Raw genomic sequence first — 25,964 nt, 5'->3', positions numbered from 1 at the left:
TTCCAAAGTCCCTGAAGGCTCTTATTTCTCCTTGTTTTCATTCCATTTCTACTTTTGGTTTCTGAATTTCTGATTCAAGGTGGTTTTTTATAGCCTTAAGAGCTGGTTTAAGTACACCTAATTATGCTTGGTAGTTCCCATGTTTTTTATTTTTTTTTCTAGACGTCATGTTTTGTCTTGGTTTGGGGGGGTATTACCCTCAGTACATATGTATTTCCTATTTCCTGATTTTTCTGCCATAGCTTTCTTTTATTTTGTTCATTTTTATGGAATTAGGGCATTTTATAGGACTTCTAAGTTAACAACACTGCTATGAACTGAACTGCATCCACTCAATTCATTGATTCGAATTGAGTACATTGAAGCCTTAACCTCCAATGTGACTGCATGTGGAAATAGGGCCTCTGAAGAGGTAAGTAAGTGTAGGGCTCTTATCCTTTAGGATTGGTGGCCTTATAAGAAGAAGAGATGTCTCTCTCTCTCTCTCTCTCCATGCATGCACAGAAGAATGGCCATGGAGGGACACAATGAGAAGGTGGCTGACTTCAAGCTAGGAAGAGACCCGTCACAAGAAGTTGAGCCCTGTAATACATTATATGTTTATAAAAACAATAAAAAAAAGAAGCTGAACCCTGCCAGACCTTGACCTTGGACTTCCCAGCCTCCAGAACTGCAAGAAAATAAGTATCTATTGTTTAAGCCACCTGTCTATGATATCTGTTATGGCAATCAAGCTGATTTAATATAGGTAGCTGCTTCTGTCAGTATATAGCAAAGTTCAGGTAATTCTGTAGAGGTTGGGGAGGTTGGAAGGTTTTAGGGTTTGTGGCTCTCTTCTGTCTCACAGGGTCCTGAATTTCCCCCCTTTTCTTTTGTATTCCTCTTAACTGTCCTATTGCCAAAAGATTCTTTTCTCCTCCTTTTTTGTGTTCCCCCCCAAAAGCTATGTGTTTTGAAAGCTGTTCCTTTATACTCTGTCTGTCCTTTTACCTCATGCCTGCCTGTTGAACTAGGCCTTGACCATATATATCACTTCAATAATGTATAATTTCAAGTTCCTTCCTTGTGGTTTATGCTCTGCTCTTCCTAGAAAGTTTTCCTTTTAATACTTTCAAACTCAGTGTTGACTTAGTCTTTATGAAAGTAGATTTAAAACAAACTTAGGACCTTTTGTTAACTTCCCTGTTCCATCTTCCCATAAGTTTGTCTTCATCTGCCTCTGCTTGCCACAGAGCCTTCGCAGGGCAGACATGGGTTAAGACCATGAGAGATCACGTTCTGGGAACCGGTAAATTTTGCCTTTTCACTTATAGTTATTTGAAGTTTGGACATTGTCTTCAAGTTATGCTAAGGGCATGGTTTTCATATAGACTCCCTCTTTCCTTCTGTTTTAAAAAATCTGTCTGGAGGACTATTTGTCAGCTACTTGATGTTAATTTAGGATGCTTTTTATTCAGCTTACAAAAAACTAACTTTACTTCCTTTGTGGAAGGGAGTAATGAAAATAGCAATATTGCTATGACTCTATGGAGAAGTCTGAGCATTTACATTTCTGGTGGGAGGATTGCCCATTAGCAATCGATAATCCAAACTGTAGATATAAAATGATGTCTAATGAAATCATTCTACTGTCAGATGCCTCCTTCAACTATATAAAGCTTTGTTGGCAAACAAAGGGATAGAAGTCCTATGTATTTATAAGGAAAAATGCCTCCATCTTTATTTTTTGAAAGTGTCATGCACTGGGAACGCTTTTGGCTAAAAGTAACTAATACCTGCAGAAGAGTCATTGAAACTGTAAGAACATTCATGTTTACCTAACAGAAGGTATAAAATAAAGCAGTCTCAGAGTTGGGCAGAGAGCTCAATAATGTTCTCAAGGACTTAGGCTCTTTTCATCTCTACTTTGCTACACTCAAAGTTTGGGCTTTGTGTGTATATGCGTATGGTAGTGAGGTCTTATCACCTCATGGTCAGGAGAAGGCAGTTGCAGCTTCAGACATTGTGTCTACATTTTAGGGGGAAGAATGAAATGCGGGAAGCACCTGGCAGGCTCGGTTGGAGGAGAGTGTGACTCTTGATCTCAGGGTGGTGAGTTTGAGCGCCATGTTAGGTGTAGAGATTTCTTAAATAAATAAACTTTAAAAAAATGAATAAAAAGGGGGAGCCACACATACCCTGTTATCAGGAAACTACAAGCATTTCCCAGGTCCTACAACAGATTTTCCCTCGTGTCTCATGGTCCTGCACTGAACCACACTGCCAAACCTAGCTACAGATACCTCACTTCCTGGTATCCACAGGGAGCTGAAAATGGCTGTTGAACTTGCCAACCAACAATGTCTGCTAATGATTCTAGAATAGTTGCCCCTAGCAGTTCTGGAAAAGACTTCCAAGGCTACCTTCAGCCTAAGTGCTTCCAAAATAGCAGTCATTGTCACTAACACCTTAGGACTTCCTGTCACCAAGGTATGACGTTTCCAAGTTTTTCTTATTCTGACCAGCCTGTTGTACTTATGCTTCATGTGACTTCAGGAAGGAATATGAAGTCACACCAACACATGGGGCTGATTGAAAAGGTGGCATAATGGGGTGCCTGGGTGGCTCAGTGGGTCAAGCTGCTGCCTTCGGCTCGGGTCATGATCTCAGGGTCCTGGGATCGAGTCCCACATCTGGCTCTCTGCTCAGCAGGGAGCCTGTTCCCTCTCTCTTTCTCTGCCTGCCTCTCCATCTACTTGTGATTTCTCTCTGTCAAATAAATAAATAAAATATTAAAAAGAAAGAAAGAAAGAAAGAAAAGGTGGCACAGGGTGTTCGGTGGAAGTGTGGAGAGTTTGCATACAAGGCACAGTGATTAGAGTCAGTGACGTTCATTGTCTGACCTGAGTGACTAAGAGAACTGAGAATGTCACTATGACATTATGTTACTGAAAAAAAACAATCCAGGAAATGACTGGGTTCCTTCTTGAGTATCCACAGATGATAATACCCAGAGAACACTGCATGTTCTAGGAACTGAATTATAAAGGCTGTTAATGGCTTATTGGCTTTCCAAATGAGGGAATTTGGATTGGGGTACAACAGTGTATCCAAATAGAATTTAGAAGCTCACAGAAACCAAAACACATCTCATAAATTGCTAACTGAAAAATTGGGTATGGAAACTGATTAAGACATAACCATTAACATAGAACTCTTAAGAACACTCCCACTATTCCTTCCAATATGATCCATCTCCTTCCTTATCTATTTTGACTTCAGTGTAAACTCTGCCAGCTGGCATCCTAGTGGAATATAAACATTCTATAGTTATTAAACAACAACAAATCACATATTACATATGACATAAAGATAAATAACCAACAGTCTCTTTGTTCTCTTAGAGAATAGCAATCCCCTTTCTCAATAATAAGAATCCAGTACAAACCTCTGGTATTTTATGGCTTGGAAAACTCTTCCACGCCATCTTCACAAGAACTCAGTGGGTATATTATTGCTCTGACTTTGCAGAGGATAAATATCATCTCAGGAAGGGCAAGTGACTAGTCCAAAGCCCCCCAGTTTTCCTGAGCCCTCATCTTACTGTCCTTTCCCTCCTTTCAGTCTATTTCCTAGACTACCTCCTGGTTCAGGCTTTTGAAATGATGTGCTTCTGACTATTTTACTTCCTCTGTCATGCTAAATAAACTTGAAGTCTTACCCCAGCAGGGCACCTGGGACTAAATTTCAAAGAAATTAATCCAACATTAAATGACTTGGTCCACAGGTGCTGTCAGTAAAGAAGACATTTTGTCATTCCTGTGAAGGCTCCCATTCTTTTCCAGTTGGACATGAACTTGACAGGTCACTTGCAACATGATCACAGCAATCATAATATGATTTACCTAGAAAAGCAAGATCCACGGATAATGCACAAAAGGAAAACCCTGGTATTTCCATCACGTAGCCACGTAATGCCAGATGAAACTGAGATAGGAAAAAATAAATACAGCCTCCACTGTTAGACTTTCTTCTTTATCCTCCTATTTAAGAATAGCAAGGTGAAACCAAAAGCATCAGGAAAAACTGTGAAATTAGCATGAGGCAATGAGAGCATCCAAATGAGATTCTGCTTAAAGGTGCTTTACTGAGAATGATTTTTATGAACTACTCACAAAGACCCAGAGGAAAGAAGGAAGAATGAATTTAACCAAAGTTTACAACCAACACCGATTTCCAAGTTCCTTTTGGGTGAACATGACCTCACTGCATTTTATGTCTGTATAATTTTACAAAACCTGATGTTCAGTCTCCAAGAAGAATCCTTTGAAAAGTCTTAACTCTTTACTTGGATAATACATAGCATCTCCTTATCAGTATTTTTCTCATATACACAGATTCACTTTTCTGTTTGAAAAGGAGTCTGAGAAAAGGCATTTGAAGTTTTCACAGCTATCTGAAGAATGGTTTGCTAGGTTCACTACAGTCCACTCACAGTTTGTTTGGTTCACTGTGACCAATTATTCAGAGAGAGGAGAACATGAGTGCACAGGCCCGCAGAACACAGCTTTTAATGAATTTCACCCAAAGCTCTATTTCTGACAGCCATTTTTATTTGAAAAATAGTCAGAATAATGAGTAGCATAGGAAAAATAAGTAAATGGAGGTCAACTCTTCTGTCCCCTGGTCTTTTATCTTCACATTACTTTACTGTTCCAGCAAGACTGGCCTCTTCATTTCACTGTTTAAACCCTAGCTGGATAATTTCTGTAACAGCTCCATATGGAAGATGTACAGGCTCCCTGGCTTAGGTCTGCTCACATGTGCATGATTCAACACCAAATGGTAATTGTAGCCAACTCCTGGTAAGCCATAAAGGGGAGAGGAATTGTAGTACAGATAACTCAAGCTGTCCAAAAAGCCCAAAGTTGTTGCTATTTTGTTTTGAAAGTGTACTGTCTTAGCTTAGAATATTTTGTCTTTTACTTAACCCTACATTCCTTATTCTGTTTTACATCTTTAACTTTGGTCACTACTCCCAGCAAATGAGAATATAAATTGTGCCAATCAATGGGTAGAGTTGGACTGGGAGAAGGTTGAATGGGGGTGTGGGAAGTTTATATACACATTAAAAAAATTAATGCAAACTACTCACAAATAGGATAAGGTCTATGTGGATAATCAAGAGTTGACTCTATTATACTATATTCAGAAGGCCAGAGGTATGCCTGCTTTGTCTTGTGCCTTCCTACCTATAGGGAGAGTTTTATTATCTATGGAAAGCACACAGTAATATTTCTCTGTGGCTCTAAATCCCTCATTGCATTATTTTGCCTGTGATCATTTATACCTAAAAATGCCATCACCTAGTAGGAAGCAAAATGAAACCAAAAGCATCAAGAAAAACTGTACTATTAGCATTAGGCAATGAAAGCATTCAGACGAGATACTGCTTAAAGGTAAGTCATTGAAGATTTAAATAAGCTCAGCCAGAATTCCAAACATAGAAAGAAAATAAGATTCAATATTCTTTGCATAAGTAGGGGAGATTTTTACAAATAAAAGCACAACAGGTATTACGTGTGCACGCCTCTACAAAGTGTTTAAATTCTGTGGCTTGTGTGACTGTGTAGAGCTTGATGAGAATAAGGTAGACTCAACTCAGATAATGGCTCTCTACCAGGGGCCTCTACAAGGCCAAGGCCAGACAACCAAAACCCAGTGCAGCTAAGCCCTCCAATGCTGATACTCCACTGTCCCCATTCCGTTCCAGCATGGCCTTGAATTATCGGGGTAGAGGCTCAACCTGGGATTTCTCATGTGTCCAGATTGATGTGTTAGCTTGGAATTTCTTCTGTCCAATTCACTCATGCCTTAAGACGTCAGATTATAGGAGCTATAGTCAAGAAGGCACAACATTTCAGGTGAGACAGAGGCCTGGTAAAATAGGCTATAGATATCTAAATCAATTAGAGGAACTGTCTGTTTGAGTCAGAAGGCAGCGCGGGGCTTGGCTGCCAAAACAATTCTAGGCTTAAAGGTTTACGGTATCTTTGTTCCAATGACACCCCAATCTGTGGATTAAGCCTATCCTCAGAAACAGTCTCTAAGATGTTCTTGGAGATTTCTTGTCACTGCTGGTCTGATGCCTGACATATTTATTTCATAGAGTAAGAAATAACACCATGTGAAAATAGCTCGAATGAGTGTTATCTGGTTCTTTTCCTGGCAATGAAGTGACCCTGCCTTGTTTTGTTCTGGGAAACCTGCCAGGTGAGCTCTGCAAGGCTAGCAGGGCTGAGGTGAGCACCCTGGCTGCAAGCTTCAATCTGACACATAAAATGGACCTGGTCAAGTCCTGGGCAGGGAAGAAGGCCCAGCAGAAGGTACAGAGCATGCTTTCTATAATCTGAGGAAGCCCGACTGAGTCCTGCTTTATTGAGCTCTGGATGTGCACACTCCCTCCAGGCCTTCAGCCCCAGAAACAGGCTTGGGATCCTAGCTCTGTCCCACCATAGCCCTGTGACCTTGAGTGAGTTACATAATCTTCCTCTGCTCCCCGTTCCTCATCTGTAAAGTGACAATAACAGTAAGTAGCACATAGCAGAGTTGCCCCTTTTTCTGCTCTCCATTTTGCCCGGTGGCAGACATGTGTCAGTCAGGTCAGGGGCTCTGTCTTCTCAGGTACCACTGGGGTTCCAGGGACAAGTGTGCACTGTCCTCACCTGCTGACACCCACACAAGCTGCCACTGTTGCGTCCCGCACTTCCCACTGCTGGCCTTCCCCCAACCCTGGCTCCCCCTCAGCTCTGGAAGTCCTGTCAGCTTCTCTTGCTTTCTTGCTTGCACCTCTTCAGCTGAGGAAGACTGGGAGCCTGTCTCTGTGTCCTTGGCCTGGGGACATCCCCATCATTTCTAATCTTATGCCCCTGAGCCGTGCTGGGCTTGCAGGGAAATCACTCTGAGTCTTGCTACTGCCCAAGTCACATCTGTTCTCAGAATCCCAGAACCTGCCTGCAGTGTCCACATCCTCCTGTCCTCAACCTCCAAGCCAAGGGTGGTCTGTGTCTCAGGGACTTACCCTCTTGCTTCACCCCACTCAGTGCCCTTCCCCCCCACCACCCACCACCAACTACATTTACACAGTGATCGCTATTATGATAGGCCTCATCTGTTCTAAACACTTCACAAACGTAGTCCTCAGAATAACCCAGTGAGACAGGGACAATAGTGATCATCACCATTTTGCAGATGGGGAAACTGAGGCATTGAGACATTAAGGGCCTGGCCCGAGGTCATGCAGCTAGAAGGTGGCAGGGCTGGGATTTGAACTCACATGGCCTGTCTCCAACAATCACATTTTGCCTCTCAGAAAGTACTGACCCAGAGAGAGGGTAGTAGCATCCTTTCCCTGTGGTATTGAAGAGGGCAGCCTAGGCGCACAGTCCAGCATGGTGTGTGTGCCTTTAGAGAGGGATGGGGGGAGGTGGTACACTATTCTCTGCACCTTTTCAAGCACAGATACAGAGTATCTCAGTAACTGCTATCACCCGTCCCTTCTTTAAATGCTCTGTCATGGAGTTTACCCTCAGAACAGAAACTCACTCTACATAAAACTAACTCCATTCTACCTAAAATGATTTCACATTAATATTTGATGTTTTACTAAAAGATTCTGCTGGCCTTATGAAAACATTGAGCTCATGTCCCCATTACCACCCCTTCACACTTCGTCAAAGGCCTAGAAAATTCTGGAGAAAGGAGGGTGACTTATATCCAAGGCCATTATGTGGTCTTTTCTGAGTCTAGTCAGTTGGGCAAATCACCACAGACATAAAAATGAGGGTCTACGGAGAGTAGGCCCTCAAAAATACATGTTCACTGGTCGTGAGATACCAAAACAGAGGAAAGACACCAAATAAGGACAGTCTACTTGCCATATGCCTGACTGGACAGTCATGTGGACCATGCATGTTTATTCTATTCTCCATATGTGTGTTCCACTGGCCCTGTATAGCATTTGTGACCTCTAAGGGCCCCGGGTCCATGTCTTCCTCTTTGAAGACTTGGGTTTGATGTCCTTCTCTTCCTGCAGATGTTTTTGATGGATGCGGTGTTAGGCTTTTATTACACATAACAGCTGAGTGGTTGATAGGCTGCGACCCCAAATTTTACAACGCTCCATTTTGGTGATTTCATTAAAACACTGCAGATGACTGATGAGTGTGTTCTCGGGTACCAGATGAATTGACAATGGTAAAATATTGGCATCTCAGCGAGTCCAGCTGTATTCTCACAGCTCAAGAGAAGTGAGAACTTTTAATGCTTCAAAGAGGAATAGAATGCTACCACCAGCTAGAAATGCAGATACACTCCTCTGCCAACTCCCCATTACCATTCTCTGTCTCTCAAGTGGAGATTAAATGCGGTAACAAAATTTGTCATCAGAAGTTGCATTTCTGTAATGTGGACAAATGTCAACAAAATTCACACGGAGGCTCAAAATTCTAACTACTTATTAGTTAGACTTAAGTTTTACCACAGGTGGAAGACTTCATTGCTAAAACTGGATTCACTGGGCTGTTATCAAAACAGCAGTGCTTCCTTCCTGCAATCACCTGTGAAAAAGGAGAAAGTGCCCTCCTCGAGAATCCACTGGGCGTAGCAGGCCCTGCGCAAGGGGCTGTGGTCATGCTATCTCAGTGAGCGCCTATGTCAGAGTGGATAGAAGGGGAATGTAATGATTTCAGACTATCTACACAGCGGGCCATCATTTTAATCAATCTTGCAAATCCACTCACAGTTTTGGCAGGCACGAACAACCTATAATTCGTCTGCAAGATGCACTTGTGCCTCACCATGTTAGCCTGGATCATTCTCTATCCCTCCTTATCTGCACAACTTCCCCCTCAGGACCTTTATACCCTTCACCAGGAAGCAGAGGAAACCCAAATCTGCCTGTATTCAGCCGGCTCCAAATTGGACTGTTATTACTCCACTGGGTAGGATGCCAATAACCATTATATATTCCAAATTCCTGCTGATTGGCTATCTGATGCTCATGATTTACATTCACATTTTAATATGAAATTGCACCCCATCTGCATGTGTGTACAGTAGTTTCAATTAAGTGAATTAGGTACAATAGGTGCAGTATTGAATTGATTTCTCTGTCAATGGCTGCCTCTCCAATAGATCGGCTGGCTGTACAGATATCACTGCTTCTCCACAGGAAGAATTTGGCTAGATGGGTGAAATAACCACTCTTGGGAAGTTGTTTACAGAAACCAAACTTGCAGTAACATGAGATGATTATAGCTTGGAACCTGTATGACCAACGTTTTGTCCCAAGTATCTAGCTCTGCAGGAGACTGTGTCAGATATCTGGGGTCAATCTTTGGGGTCACTTGGCACAGAGAAATATTGCAAACTCAATAGCACCATACATTTCATCATTAGTACTACATCAGATATTGATCACAAATCTTGTTTTCATCTTTGAAGGATTCCCTATTATGTTCACAATGCCAATTCCAGCATTTTCTCAAACTGCCCACTCTACACACCCTGTTTGGTCAATGACCTCACACCGTAACTTACTGACATGAGCTTCCTGAACTCTCATCATATTCACCCTGGAATTCCTCTCTGCCTTACTCATCTTTTCTGCCATCTCTCCCCTTGTTTAAAGTCCTTCTTTCTCTCCAACTTCACTCCCTCACTGCCAATGTAAGCCTCAACTGACTTTGTAGAGTTTTGTATCCTCAGCATGCTACTACAATTTTTTCTGCACATAGCCCTTGACTTGGACTGACCAGTGTATTTTCCCTCATTGACTTGTGATAATGTTGACGTATGTGGTCCCCCAGAAACTCTCTTTTCCTTTGGTGCAGGCAATCCTATATTGAAATGTTTAGACTCTTCCTACCTGAGGGCTCCTTATTGGTCTTTACTGCTTCCTCTTCAAAGGCTTTGTACTTCTACCTCTTCACTTTTCCTCTCCAGAAGGAAGAGTTTCCAAACCTCTGAATAAATGGACAGGCTCCAGAGATTTCCAGGAAACCTCTGTACGTTTATGCAAGATGGTGTTTGCACTTGCCTGTGTGTGTTCATTTGGGTGAAAGCATCCACAACTTTCATCAGATTTCAAAGGAGTCCATGATCCTGCAGGGAACATTAAGAGCTCCTCTTCTAGACTTCCTCCTTGGACAGTTTCAGCATCCCCCAAGGCTGAAATGATTGCCTTCCTCCCAATCTTCAGTCCTTTAAGTCTAGCTGAACCTTGATATTTCTTTCTGGGTACAGGAGTACTGAACATTAGCAAATATACCCTCTGTGGAAGCCCAAACCAGCCAGACACTCGCCTTACCAGCCTTCCTTCCTAGGTACTTATCTGGAGCTCTGTACTAAATGGGGAAACCATCCCCTCCAGGCAGGTCCAGTGAAGTGGGTACATGTGTTAATAACACGATAGTACTTTTCTGTTTCTTGTTGACTTCAACGTGTACTCCCATCATGCCAAGCTTGTATACAAGCTGATACCCAGGCATCTTTGTCTCACTACCAAGGCCCTCCATGATGTCATCCTGACCTTATGCTTTTAGCATCATAACCCACTAATCCCCTCCACAATGCCTATATGCCAGCCAGACCAGTCTGCTCGTTGTTGCCTGGAGACACCTTATGGATTCCTTTCTCTGCATCTTTGTTCACCATATTTTACCTTCCTAGAGTCTCTGCCTCTTCACACAGGTTTGATTGAGTCCTCTACCCTTCCACATCCTAGGTGTAGCTCTGCTTCTCCTCTGAAATATTCTCTAACCACTCCAGGGATCATTGACCTCAACTTATAAAATCCAGTCCATATCATACTGTTGACCATTAGCACGCCATGGTCTTTGACTCCTAATGCACTGCCCTAGGACCTTGCTACTCAAAATGTAGTCTACACACCAATAGCATGTATGTCACTTGGGAGCTGGTTAGAAATGCAGATTGCATTCCCCCACACTGGACCTACCAAAAAAAGAAATCTGCATTTTAATAAGACCTTCACATTTCTTACAAATGATAGTTTGGGAAGCACTGCCTTTTATCATGCTTTCATAGTTGTTAAAATATCTTTGTTTCAGTCCCTGAATGTCCCTTATCTTTCATAATTTTTTTTTTCTAATCATACCTTCTCTGTCCACTCTTGGTTCTCAGAATCCCATATGTCCTCTGAAGCTTTTCCTATATTCCCCTCTGAAAGTAAGATATCTCTTCTCTGAATTACTTCGGTATTTTCCTGTTATTACTCATTTTCTACATGTATGTTGCATCAATTAGGTATTTTTTTTTCAGAAGTATTAAATCCTCTCCTAGACTATAAGCTTTAAGAGGACAGGAAAGAATTTTGTTCATCTCTGTAACCTTGACAGTTTGCAGCATAGCTCCTGTCACTAGTAGATAACAATCATTAAAAATAAAACTTGTTGAATGAATGAATGAATGAGTGAATGAATAGCTAATTTCATAATGTATCCATTTGAATTATGGGGTTTACTTGAAAAAAATGGGATACATAATTGACCATGGGTCATGCTGTTCATAATTGCAATGTTTTTATTTTTTAAGCCAAATATTAATTATCTAAGCTAGTCATGCTGTTTCTTAATGACTTTTAAACCTGTACCACCACAAATACAAAACTGCATGAATTTTTAACAATCTCCAAGTAGTTCATAATTAAACACCAAGTGATTCAACTCACTGAGTCAATCAATGCCTTTGTTTATAGCTTGATTTTCAGCTCTGAAGAGACAAGAAAAAAAAAAAAAAAACACTAACCAAACCACAGCAAACTAAGTCCGAGGATCAAAAAACATAAAACAGTATCTTGCTACAAATTTTGGATCTGGATGATTAGTAATGAAAGGGGAAAATGTCATAACCATTCAAGTTAATCAATACACTGACTCATCTACTCAAAAAATTCTAGATGAATCAGAGGATTTTTAGTTTCAAAATTTATGACTCATGTTTCTTCATCTCTGTGGACTTAATCACAGAAACTAAATATTGTGGGGGAGAACAAAATGATCCAAATCCAATCTTTTAGCAATGCAAGAAGAAAAAAAAAACTTTTGAAATTAGAAGTCACCTTCTTTTAGAGGTTTAGTAATTTAAAACTTTATTTGTGGGATGCCTGGTGGCTTAGTTGGTTGGACGACTGCCTTCGGCTCAGGTCATGATCCTGGAGTTCTGGGATCAAGTCCTGCATCGGACTCCCAGTTCCAAGGGGAGTCTGCTTCTCCCTCTGACCTTCTCCTTGCTCATGCTCTCTCTCACTGTCTCTCTCTCAAATAAATAAATACAATCTTTTAAAAAATAACATTTAGCTTAAAACTTTATTTGTCAGTTACAAATGACCGAGACCACCCATAGAAGAGATCAGCTTGTGACCACTTACTTTTTGAGATGAAAATGATGTTGCCTTAAATTAGAAAGTAAATTCTCTTTGTTAAGGTGTTTTGAAAGCATTTTGTTTACTGACTATCCCAATGTAGGAAGATGATTTATCTGTAAAATTGACTTCTGAGAAGAGAACCAGAATACTTAGTTATCCAAACATGAAAGGCCCCTCTGGTATACCCCATGGGCCCAGTGTTCTGGATTCTCCATTGACAATACACTCAAAGTCCACTAACTAAGTTATTAAAGAGAAAAACCAATGTAGCAGGAGGTATCTTTGGTAAGACCTAGATTCATGAACTATGGGGAGGCGGTAGGGCATCGTGGCTAAACACCTGATGGTGAATTTAGACTTATAAGGATACAAATTCCAACTTGCTTTCTTACTGTTTGGTTAACAATGGCTAAGTTCCTTGGCTGCGAAGCAGGGACACTAACCATGCCTGTAGGATTAAGTGAGGAAATGTATAAAGTGCTAATCAAAGTACCTAGTACTTAGTGAGTTCCCTAACTGCAGGCTTTCCTGGTTGGTATCATAGCTGTCTGCAAGGCTACACCTCTGACCCTGCCTTTCTCGTGCTCAATGCCAGACTGTCCTTCTGTGCCATCTTCCCCAACCACGTGTTTTTTTTTTTAAGATTTTATTTATTTATTTGACACAGAGAGAGATCACAAGCAGTCAGAGAGGCAGGCAGAGAGAGAGAGAGGGAGAAGCAGGCTCCCTGCTGAGCAGAGAGCCCAACATGGGGCTCTATTCCAGGACCCCGAGATCATGACTTGAGCTGAAGACAGAGGCCCAACCCATTAAGCCACCCAGGCACCCCCCCAACCACGTGTCTTAGAGATTCATTTGGCTGTTCATCATCTGTAGCTTTCTCTGGGTGCCTGCCTTTCTCTTCCTATTCATGTTCACACTGTGCTTATACCAACAGCCTGTCTTTGTCTTACTCCTTTATGTACCCCCCAGCTACCACGCTCCCCAACTTGGGCTGATCTTGCTGATAAGTGGTCTTCAGTCTAACCGTAATCTTCCTCAAGACCTCTACCTAACTTCCTTAACCACATCTCTAACCAGAGTTCTTAACCCCAGGAAGATGCAAAAAGGTACATCAAGAGAAGGAGCACAGGGTGTCTAGTGCAATGCTCTCCAAAGTGTGTTATGCACAATGCAAATCCTGTGATTGTTATGTACAAAAAGATAGGTTTTCCTGTTCAAGTAATTTTGGAAAGTTTCATATACTCTTTACACCTATTCAGCTCTGGAGCTTCACAGTGCATCTTAGCATTTAGAGACTCGGACAAACCAAGTTAAACAGAACACTGTTTAACTCTGTTCGCTAGAAGACATTTTTGCCTTCTGGAAACACCAATGTAGAAGAAAGTGGTTTGGATGAGGAGACTTGCATTATAGTCCAGTTTATATATATTACTGAAAGCAGCACTCAGGGTGTCTACGATAAATTTACAGCCCCCAAATCCCAATAGATCATGCTATTATTAGCCATTGTCACAAATATTGCCAATCACTGTGGCGAGGGGAAAAGAGTGCTCTGGAGGGTATGATATTGATAACTAAGTTATCATCCTAGAAGTGATGTGTGTCTCTTCCACCAGCCATTCATTGGTGAGTACCAGTCATCTGGCCTCACTTAACCATAAAGAAGCCAGGAAGTACCATTCTAGCATCTGCATGGGAGGGGGGGAGAAGTGCAAACAGTTGGTGAACAGTACTGATGACTCCCACTCTGAACGTCAATGTTCCTATCTGTAAAATGGGGGAGAAAAAGCACCTCTTGTGAAGATAAAAAGAAATATAAATTAAAAATCTTTGTAAAGTGAAAAGTGCTCTACACATCTAAAGGACCATTGTCAAGGTAGCTCATGGGGTCTTTGCTTTGAGGTCAAGATGAGAACATAAGCCACAAATGAACTGTGTGGAAGGGTAGGTAGCTAGAATGTCAAAAAGCAGAGCAGAATTTAGGATGGGGGCCTAATAAGACAAAGTTACAGATAATAGCCAAATGTAAAGAAGAAACCTGTGAGACAAAAATAAGCTTCAGTCCACTGCGAAAATGAGTATATCTGAATTAATAATGTTTTCCCATAATTGCTCATTGAATTAAGCCACAAAGGAAATCCCATTTTTATTCAGAAATATGATCTTCATAGACAATTTGTCCTCAGGCAGACTCTTGGTGCTGTTTCCATTTACAAAAACTATTAACTGTCATCTATCTTTCTTTTTTCCACACATAGAAATCATACAACAAAAGCCTTTCAAGAGGGAATACACTTGTGCCACCTAATTTTTTACACTATATTTCAATAGACTGGATTCAGGAAATGCTATGGTTCCATTCATCTGTCATCATGCAGTCCTCCCTTAGCAAACAAGATCTGCATCTACTTGAAAATTACATATACTTAAGGTGCAACCCTTACTAAATATATTAAGATATAGTGTAGATGCATCAGAAGCAAATAGGGTAAATTTTAAGAAATTTGGAAAATCCTGCTTATAATTATATTCTTTGGATTAATCTATCCACATCTACTTTTTATTTGTTCAGTGATGCCTTAAATGTTCCAATTGAAGAGGATATGGAGTTTGAATCTGGGCAGGCACTTAGCCATGCTCATTAACAGCCAGAGGCTAGGACCCCACACAGCTACAAGGACAGTGGGGGGAATAGCTGTATAGGGAAGAAGTAAAGGTGGGAAGGAGATGAATAAATTAGTGGCAATGGCAGTATAAAATCCCCTCAAAATGCAAAAAGTGACAAAGGAGCCCTATAAGTGAGAATTTTAGTTCAAAGGCAACTTCACAGGGAAGTTTCTAGATAGTTGTTTCTGTCAAAGGAATAAACGCCACAGTAACACTGATTATCTAATAGAAAAAGTTGAGGGTACCATAAAGAAGGCCACAGATTTGGCCCCCTCAAAAAGTGGAAAAGTGGTCATTACAAAGCTCAACAATATCCGTAGAGAATTAAAAATGACATGGCACCCTATGAAGAAAAAAAAATCAGAAAGTCAGGCATCCCATCGAAAATTATCAAACATGCAAAGAAGAAAAGTAATACCTATAATGAGGAGAAAAGCCAATCAGTTGAATTGGACCTGGAATTCATACAGATGATAGAATTAGGAGATAAGAACAGTAAACTCTCCTTCATATATTTCGGAAGCTACCAGAAACAGTGAACATTCCATAGAGACATGGAAGACATACAAAAAAGATCCAAAATGAACTTCCAGGGATGAAAATAATGATGTCTGAAATGAAATATATCCTGGATTAAGATTAGCAACAGATTCAACAATGCATGAGAGAAGGTTAATACATCTGCTAGACGTAGAAATAGAAATCATCCAAAATGAAACAAAGTGAAGAAGGAATCCTGCCACAAAATTAAACAAGAGCCTTTATGAGCAGTAAGTCAGCTTCAAGCTGCCTGATATATGCGTAACTGGAGTCCCCAAAGGAGAAGAGAGGGGGAAGAAAAAATACTTGATTAATTAATACTAAGAAAATTTGTAATTTTCTTATAAAAATTATAAGCCCTCAGATCCAAGAAAAAAACTCCTACTGAGTAATCCAATTTATTGGTGCAAATCAGGGTAATGGCAGAGGACGTAGTTAGAATTGGTCCCATTCTGGACATGTTTTGATGGTGGAGCCAATAAGATTCCCCAATGGTTGGAATTTGAAGTGTGAAAGGATTCAAGGATCACTCCAAGGGTTTTGTCCAGAGGACCTGGAAGACAGAAATATGGCAAATGACTTTCATTTGAAAGGGGCCCAGTTGGAATGGGAACAATCAAATCAGACCTGAGCTTTATTTGGAAATGTATTTCTGTTTTAGTTTTTACTTACAGCCTTTGGTGTCCAAAACAACAATAATAAATAGTTAAGTGAAAATTATTCACACTGTCACTTTCAGGGATGGGCCAAACTAACTTCCAAAATGGTTCTCGAATGGGAATCTCTTGACTCTTTTCATCTAACTGGATTCCCAGCCCACATTCAGACAGCATGGATGCTCATCAAAGATACAGTTATCTAAGCATCCAAACGTTGTGGTTTGCCCTTTCATAATTATAACTCCTTTCTTAGAAACAGAGAGGACAAGATAATGCTGTACACATCTCATTTGCCAGCAGCTTACCAGAACACAGTGGCCAGAGCTCCTTTTTCTTTGTTCTCTTAATTGGCTGTGGCAGAATGGCTTTGTAGCATCATTTACAATTCTGGAACATTTTACACCTCCAGGTCCTGCCTAGATGTGTCCAGGAAGGTATGTGTCACTTGCCAGACTGGCAGATACAGGAATGGCAGGGGCCATTTCTTTTTTAGGTGAATTAACATCAGGAATAGGATTCACGTATGACAGAGGGTAGGAAAATTAGATATCATGATATTTCACTGGTGGTATATTTATAAATGGATGGCATGACTGCCATATTTCTCATCCGGTAAAGAAAGAAAAATAACTCATTTTTTAACTCATTACATGAAAGGAAAATTTTGAGGGGAAAAGGCATAATTTTGCACCTTGGAAGCCTCCCTACAGTGTTGGACTCAAGACCTGTGCTTTGGGAAGACTTCTTAGAACCATCCAGAAGAGTGAGGTCCCAGATGGCCCCTTGGTACATTGCATTCAACTCTATAGCAAATACAGGTTGGTCTGTGGTGAGAGGTCAGCATACTAACATGAATATAAGCAACATTTTGATTCAGTAAATTCCATGAAGTCCTGTAATGCACTGTACCAGAAGCAAGAGGTGGATCGGGGAGTTGGAGTGGGGTGGGAGTGGTAAAGGGAGGTTGGAAGAGGAGAATACAGAAGATGGATTAGAGTCCTTGCTTCCAGATGCTCACATTCTAGTGGAGAAAAGAAGTACCCAAACAACCGTATTATGAGATCAACTGACTGAATTTGGTTCAGCTCACAGAGTGTTGGCTCAGAAGTCTGTGAGTCAACCTTGACTTTTGACATTTTAGGATGGAGGCAATGGACAGCAGAGGCCCATCTCTACCTGGGAGTTTCCACAGCTTAACCTTGTTAGAATTGCCCGCCTCTGTCTCTAGGAGGCCAGTAGGTCATTTTAGCCAAGAAGAGAACAATCAGAAATAGCCATGGATCTGCTAGCTTACATGAAAGGAAACCAGGCCGACTCCCATCCAAGCTGACATACAGTCTAAAGTGAAAGTTTTCTTGGGTCTAAAAAAGTTTCATAACTCTCCTCAGGATGTGTTTCGTTTTTGTGCCCTGTTTGCACGCTTCATGGCTTCCTAGTTCTACTAAAAGCAGAAGTGCCAAAATATTTTAATAAAGTTTCTTCTTATGGCACAGAAAGGCCAGGTGTTAACAGTCAACAGCATGGCAGGAAGAGGATGCAGACATTCCCAAGGGACTGAACCTTCCCTCCAGGAGCAGCCACATGATGCGGCCACGACCTTTGTGTCTGCCTTTTTTCTATGGTATGCTTTGAATTTATGGAGCAAACCCATTTGGGATCCTGAAGCACTCTGCAGATAAGGACACAGATTGATTTTCCATTTATAGTTTAAGAAAATTGAAATGCAGAGATATGCCCTGTCCCCAGCAGAGCCACAAGGGACAAGATTCTTGGTCCCTCATTGATTCACAAAATAGGGGCGGTTCTCTTGAAGGACAGGGCTGCTATTACTTACCTCTCCCTCTGCAGAAATTGCTGTGTTGATTCATCAAACTATTACATATTTATCTGAAATTAATTTGAAGATGAGGTTGCTAAATCAGGAGCTACAAGTGTCTGGGATACTATAAGACCACTGGAATGCTCTTTCAATTGTTAATGACATTGTCTTTAATAAATAGCAACATCTTCTCACCCATCACCTCCCCTTGAAAAGATTTAAAGAAGTCTTTAGGCTTTGGTTTATGCCAATGTGGGGAAATTCAACTTTAGCTTGTATTCACCAGTAGTGACCAATGGAAACAGGAGTAAGGAGTGGAGTTTCTAGGAAAGAGTCTGGCACATTAAGGAACCACAACTCTGGCTGGACTACATGGGGGGCACTGGGGTTGGACAGCAGCTGAAACAGAAGATATATACCAGATCCAGATCACAAATGGCCTTACAGCTCATGTAAAGAGTCTGGACTTCTCCCAAGAGCACAGGGGGAACCGCTAAAAGGTTTTAAATAGAGAGTTAAGTGGTTGTGTTTGGGGGATTTTTTTTTTTTTTTACTGTGGTGGGGGATTAATTAAATGTAGCATCTTATTTATCTTGACACATCTGATACCAGCTAGAATAGTGGCAAGGATATTTTATGTGCTCAGCAAGTATTAACTGGGAGATTATATATCATGCTGTTATGAGAATTAATGAAATAATCTGGTAAAGGGCCAGAAAATAAGTTCATGGTATACAAGGCACTGTGCATGCTCAAGTCATTTTTGGATTGTTTGTTCCCCCATTCCACCTTACAGAGTTCAATGATTCCTATACAAAAGGGGCCACTTTAAACCTCTGTGAATCTTCCTCTGTTACACAGTGCTTAAAGCAGGAGCACACCCCCCACTTACTGCGTGTCATGATCATAATTTTACAGTCATTTGTGTTTATTTGAGTGTCACCTCTTTTTCACTCTAAAGTTTTGAAGTCCTTGAGAGGAGGGACCATATTCATTTTTGCTTACTGCTGTACTCCCAACAACTAGCACAGAGTATGGCACATAATGACGCTTAATAAATACTTATGAAATGAATCAATAAATGAAGAGATGGATAAAGTGTTACTGGGAAAGACCAATAATACCAACTGGAAAAGATATGCAAAAACTTCCTGGTCATTTGAGCTGGGCCTCGGAAAGGAGGAGGTTCTTCCAAAGTATGATTGTGGTATGGGCTGGGTTGGGGGGAGGACAGGGAAATTCTTGGAAGAAAGACAAGAATAAACATAATACCCCCAAGGACAAAAACTGCACAGAAATTTCAGGGAACAGTGAGTGGTTGGCTGTGGCTGGCACACAGGATGTGTGCAGGCTGGGGGTAGGCAATGAAAATTGAGGAGAGAACCAGAGACAGTGGGACATGAAAGCAATGACAGTAATGCCCATTTATGCATGGTGTAGCAAGGAAGCTCTGGACATGCATCATTTCTGGTCCTCACAAGAACCTGTAATAGTGGCATGGCAAGTGTGGTCCTAGGACTAGCAGCACTAGCATCAATATCATCTAGGAACTTGCTAGAAATGCAACTCCTTAAGTCCATCCCAGACCTACAGAGTCAGTAGCTCTGAGGATAGGTCCCAGCACTCTGTATTTGAACAAGCCTTCCAGGGAATTCTAACACACACTCATGCATGAGAACCACTGCCCTGTAAGTTAAGCATTCTTATCCAATATTTTACAGGTATAGAAATTAAAATTCTTCTAAAAAGGTGGGAGGCACTTGGGTGTCTCAGTTGTTTAAGCATCTACCTTCAGCTCAGGTCATGATCCCAGGGTCCTGGGATGGAGCCCCATATTGGGCTGTCTGCTCAGTGGAGAGCCTGCTTCTCCCTCTCCCTTTGCCTGCCACTCTGCTTGCTTGTGAACTCTCTCTCTTTGTCAAATAAATAAATATTTAAAAAAAAATTAAGTTCAGAGAGGTATAGTAAGTTACATAAGGTCAAATAACCAATTAATGATCAGGTTGATTTGTCTAACCCCCAAACCCCTGATCTTCTTCTAATATCATTCTGCCTTGCTACTGGTAGGATTTTTTTTTCTGAACACACTAGTGAGTCACACAACATTTTTAATGAAGAGAATGAGTTGATAACATTTATATTTTAGAAATATCATCCTGGTGACATAGAAGATAGATTGTAGGGGAATTCTCAGGCAAGGGGATTGATTGGGTGGCTGTTGGTATAAACCAGCAAGAGATAATGAGGGCCATATGATCATCATTTCATATCTGAGAATACTGAGACAAAACATATTGTTGTTGCCCCATTTACTCTTAAGTCATTGAAGGATAGTATCTTCTGAGGCAGATCAGAAATGATCATTCTGACTTGTGTATCATTTATCTCCAGAATTAAAACATAAAAACCTTGGTGGAGTAAGGATGAGTTGGAGTTCCAGAAAATGAGAAAGGATAAACTCCTGACCTCCTGCAGGGAACCAACATCTGTGTGCATCTCACATGGAGTCTCAGAGCATGGCAAACATGATACTTACCCAATGAATTCATTCATTCACCTCTGTCAACCTCTGAATGCCTGTGCTCATCAGTCTGGCAGAAACTGCTTTCTCCATCTTATATTTCCTTTTGATTTGGGTTTCTGGAGGATTGGGTTTTATTAGTCCTCCAATCACGGCCCATTATCTTGGGTCTGCACAAAGGTCTTCTCTTGTTTTATTTATGTATTTACTCCCTTTCATCACCACCTCCCAATCTCATTTCCCGTGGACTTGTGGGTAATCATTCTAATGTAGTCCATGTGTATCCTTTTGTTTGTATGTGTTCTTATAAAATACAGAGTCATTTTGTATGCACATATTTTAACTTCTGCAAAGGTACTGCATTATATGTGCTATGCTGTTTTGCATTATTTACTCAACATCAGTTAGATCCATCTGATCTGTTACTTACTGTTACATAATATCCCATGGTGTACTTACTCATACCACACCCTGCCAATCCATTCCCACAGAGGTAGACACACAGATAATCTCCAGCTCCCCACAACAATTATAATTGTCAGTGCTGCCATGAACATCCTTGCTAGTGTCCCCCATCGACCCTTTGAGCTGCACACTCAGGGATTGAATCCCTATGACATGGAGTATGTACTGAATGTGATCATGTGCTAACCAGATTGCCACCCAGAATGGCTGCTCCAGTCTCCACTTCTGCCAGTACTATATGAGGGCTCCTTGATCCCACATCCTCATCCATATTTGCCATTTTCCACTTTTCAAACTTTGTCTTTCTACTGGGTGATCCCATTGTAGTTTTAATTTATATTTCTCAGGTGTCTAGTGAGTTTAAGCATCTCTTCAAATACTTTCTAGCTTTTTGGTTTCTCTCTTCTCTCTCCGCATTCTCTGCCCAAATGTAAATTTTTAGCCCTGACCCTTTGCTGCCTTCCATATGCACATAACCAGATATACACTTGCATTTCTCATAAAACATCTCAACTATAACATATCTAATTTAGACCTTTTATCTCCCACCGTATATTAGCCAAATATCATAAACTGTCATTTCCAGGAGGGCAACACCATATCTGTCCTAGTTACCACTGTGTCTCTGGGACCTAGCATAGCACATGGTATTCATTAAATATTTGCTGAATAAGTGATTTCTTTCATTTTGACTCAACTGCCTAGGAAGCTGAGCATCCAAATACCAATCAGAATGTGAAGATACAGATCATGTGTAAGAACTGATTGAATATTTTTTTTAGCCCCATATTGCCTAGTATAGTATCCAGGATGTAAAACATGCACAATAAATAGTACTGGACTTAAAGCAAATATACAGTATTTTGAATATGTTGAAAAGAGTTTCTGTGTGAGCACGACTTTGTATATACACAGAACTTCCCCCTTTCCTTGGTGGGATTGTTGCCTACACCATGATCCATATTCATTTAAAATATTATGTTATGGCCCAAATTATGAAAACTCCTGGAAGACCACACCCCTTAAGGCACCTGGGTTCCAAAATTAGTGGAAAACAGTTAAAGAAAAGGACAATAGAAGAACTATGTAAAGGACAGTTTTCATCTGCCACTGAGTTCAGTCCTTGGTAGGCAGATCTGCTTTGCATATCAGCAAGAGCTGACTTCACAGATTAGAAACAGCCATTAGAGAGAGGAAGTAGTCTGCTCTGTGTGGCTGAAGGAAGATGAGGCAAAGTGGAGACACTAAGGGTCAAGATAGACCTTATAACAGCAGTCACCAAAGTATTAGAAATAAGGCTCTTAAACACCGGTATGCTTCAGAAACACTGGGGGTAAATATGTTAAGAAGCAGATTCTCAGACCCCATCACAGATATTATTTTGAAGGTCTAGGATTGGGTTCGGGAATCTACATTTTATCAAGCACACTATGAGACTGAATCACATACTGAGAAAACTCACACTAGAGAGACTGACCCAAACAATAGTCTAGAACAAAGACTGAAGAGGCCTTTGTAATGGATAGTCTGTCTTTGACAGTGAATAGAAACTCAGCTCCCAACAAATAGAAAAAGACAAAGAGTAGTTTGGGGACAAGGATAGGGTTCCTCAAGCCAAGAACCATAGAATCATCCCGATCCAGGGACAAAGGAAGTGATTATGAGGTCAGAGAATGTCATGAAGCTTGGGTGATTAGGTCTTTGAGGCTTACCTCTTCTAAATCTAATCAGAAGCTTCTCCTTCCAAAACTTATTTATCCGTTCATGAATGTAAAAAGTACTTAATACATTGTTTTGCACAGAGCAGGGATGCTACAAATACTATAAATTATTGGATTAAGCATGGGACATTATCAAAGAATATATAGAAGGCCCTTATATAGCCCTTTGCTTGAAAAGATGGTAATCTACTGGGCGAGAAAAACATATAGGTAAAACACTAGAATCGTTTCCAAATGATAGACAATGAGTTCTGATAATGGGGAACAAAGTAACATCTAAAGTTCTAAGGAGGCAGTCATGAAACTATCAGATAGGTATCAGAGTGGGAAAGATTTCTTAGAATACATAAATCTGGCACTGGGTCTTCACAGAAGCAATGGGAACCAGAATCTTATACGACATGAGTGTACTCTCGTATTACCTGTGTAATATAAAAGATGTAATGGGATGTGACTAACAAAGAAAAGGAAGGAAAGACAGGAGCAAAAGCAAAGCACAGGTCTAAGGATGAGACCTTCCTTCTTATTTATGTTTGGAGATGGACACGGGTTTGGGCTGGAATATAAGAAAGACTTTTTGTATTATCTTTGTAATATTCTCTTTAAACCTTCTGAATTCCACTTCTGATGTCCTACACTACTGGAATATAAGCTGTACAAACTCGGTCATCTGTAGGGACTCTACCACTTGTGATGAAACAAAAATCCCCGAGACTCAGGTCACACCAAAGCATTGAGCAGGACTCTAGTACACCATGCTAACATTTCATGGGACAAAAGTCATTATGGTCCTTGCCAGCAAGTGGTCCAAAGCATACTTCTGATTTCTGACCTGTGTGAATCTCGGAGGCAATGAATGGCCACACCAGAGAAGCTACCTAAAACCTGGGCACCAGTAGGAAATAGAGAGAATAAGATTACATTACACCTATCTAGATCCCTGTCTCTACATACATCTATATACCTACATGCACATGTGCAGATATATATATATATTCATATTCTTGCTTCTTTCCAAATTAAAACAATGAAATTCCTGGTCATAGATTTAGTGGGGTCCTCCAAGTATTGTCCAGGAGCTCTTTAAAATCTTCAGGAGGCAAGTTGCACTTATAAAATACAACGTTGACCACATTCATTCACTCATATTTTATATTTATATGGTGACTTTTGTACCAGATATTCAAATGCGGGTGCCTGGGTGGCTCAGTGGGTTAAGCCGCTGCCTTCGGCTCAGGTCATGATCTCAGGGTCCTGGGATCCAGTCCTGCATCGGGCTCTCTGCTCATCAGGGAGCCTGCTTCCCTCTCTCTCTCTCTCTCTGTCTGCCTCTCCATCTACTTGTGATCTCTCTCTGTCAAATAAATAAATAAAATCTTTAAAAAAAAGTAGTAGATATTCAAATGCATTTCATTATGCTTTATGACTGTAGTTTGCATACTGAAATAATATTTGAACTGAGGCACTTGGGAGTAATTTATAATGTTTTCAGCAGTTCCTATGCTTTCAAATGAAGGTGATAGAGATCCATACAATAGGAGAACTTGAACTGCCAGGTTTGTCTCACTCAAACTCTGCCTAAGCTTTTCATAAAAATGATGGGCTGATACTAATACAAAGATGGTAGCAGCCTGGTCACAATTCTGATTGGGGTGAGGTCAGGCCTCCCCAGCTATACCTGCTATGGTTGGGATGGGCACTTGTCTCCCTCCCTTGGTCTAGGTTTAAGGCCCACCTAGATCCCTATGGCCTGGGTCTCTGGGCTTCCACTGAGACCAGTGGTGCAAGGTAAGCCCGTGAGTCCTGAGTTGGAGATTCAGTCACCCTCTCTCCAAGCTGAGACCAAACCTGTTGCAAGACATGGAGAAGGGAAAGTGTTTGAGCTGCTTTCTAGACTCAAAAGCATTTTCCATAAAGTGAGGTGGCCTAGGATTTGGTCAGGGGGCCTTTCAGGGGCAGAACTCACTGGGGGTCCACCCAGCTTTCAACTCAGCTCTCCAAAGTGAAGCCCCTATTTGCAGGCTTACTGTAGTAGGATTCCTCGGGGGATTACATTTGAGAAAGGGCTTCAGTTACTAAAAGAAAAAGAAAAGAATTTGAAAACCAATGTACTACATGGTGTATCAATTTCTCTTTACCTTGGCATGTCGTCTTAAAGCCTTTAAAAAAGGTAACTAAGGTTAAAGGAGTTCATAAGGGAAGGGCCCTGATCTAATAGGGCAGGGGTCCTTATGAGAAGAGGAAGAGATACCAGGGCTGTACACAACACAGAGTCAAGGCCATGTGAACACACAGTGAGAAGGTGGGCACCTGCAAGCCAAGGAGAGAGGCCTCAGGAGAAACCAAGCCTGCTGACACCTTGACCTTGTACTTCCAGCCTCCAGAAGTATGAGAACATAGATTTATGGTGCTTAAGACACCCAGTCTGTGGCATTTTGTTATATCAGTCCTAACAGACTCATAAAAGCCCCAAATGATTCAACATTTAACTTGTTATTTATTGAGCACCTACTATGTATGAGGCATGTTTCAGCCCTAGAGATATAATGGGAAATAAAACAGACACAAATCTCTCTATTTTCAGGTCACCTCAAAAGAGGCAGTCTCAGGAGCTAAACTGCCCAGGTTCTGCTACCTACTAGTGGTGTGACCTTGGGCTAGCTACTTAAACTTTCCATGCCTTGGTTTCTACATCTACAAAGTGAGTAAAATAAGAGTAACATTAGAGCTGTTGTGAAGATTGAAAAAATTATTATATGCAAAGCACTTCAAATAGTACCTGGAAGAGAGCAAGCATTAGCTATTATTATGTTTACATTGTAGTCCACATGGACAGAATATATATAAATGTCCGTGTGGACTGCAATATAAACATAATAATAGCTAATGCTTGCTCTCTTCCAGGTACTATTATTATGTTTACTATTATATATATATATATATCATATATTATATATATATTTATATATATTCTGTCCGTGTGGACTACAATGTAAACATAATAGCTACTATTATTATGTTTACTATTATTATTATAACTATTATTATGTTTACATTGTAGTCCACATGGACAGAATATATATAAATATTTATATATATATTTATATATATAAATACATATGTATATAAATATATATAAATA

Source organism: Mustela erminea, chromosome X (assembly GCF_009829155.1).
Source record: "Mustela erminea isolate mMusErm1 chromosome X, mMusErm1.Pri, whole genome shotgun sequence".
Taxonomy (NCBI): Eukaryota; Metazoa; Chordata; class Mammalia; order Carnivora; family Mustelidae; genus Mustela; species Mustela erminea.
The sequence above is the reverse complement of the archived record's forward strand: the minus strand, read 5'-3'. Positions refer to the sequence as shown.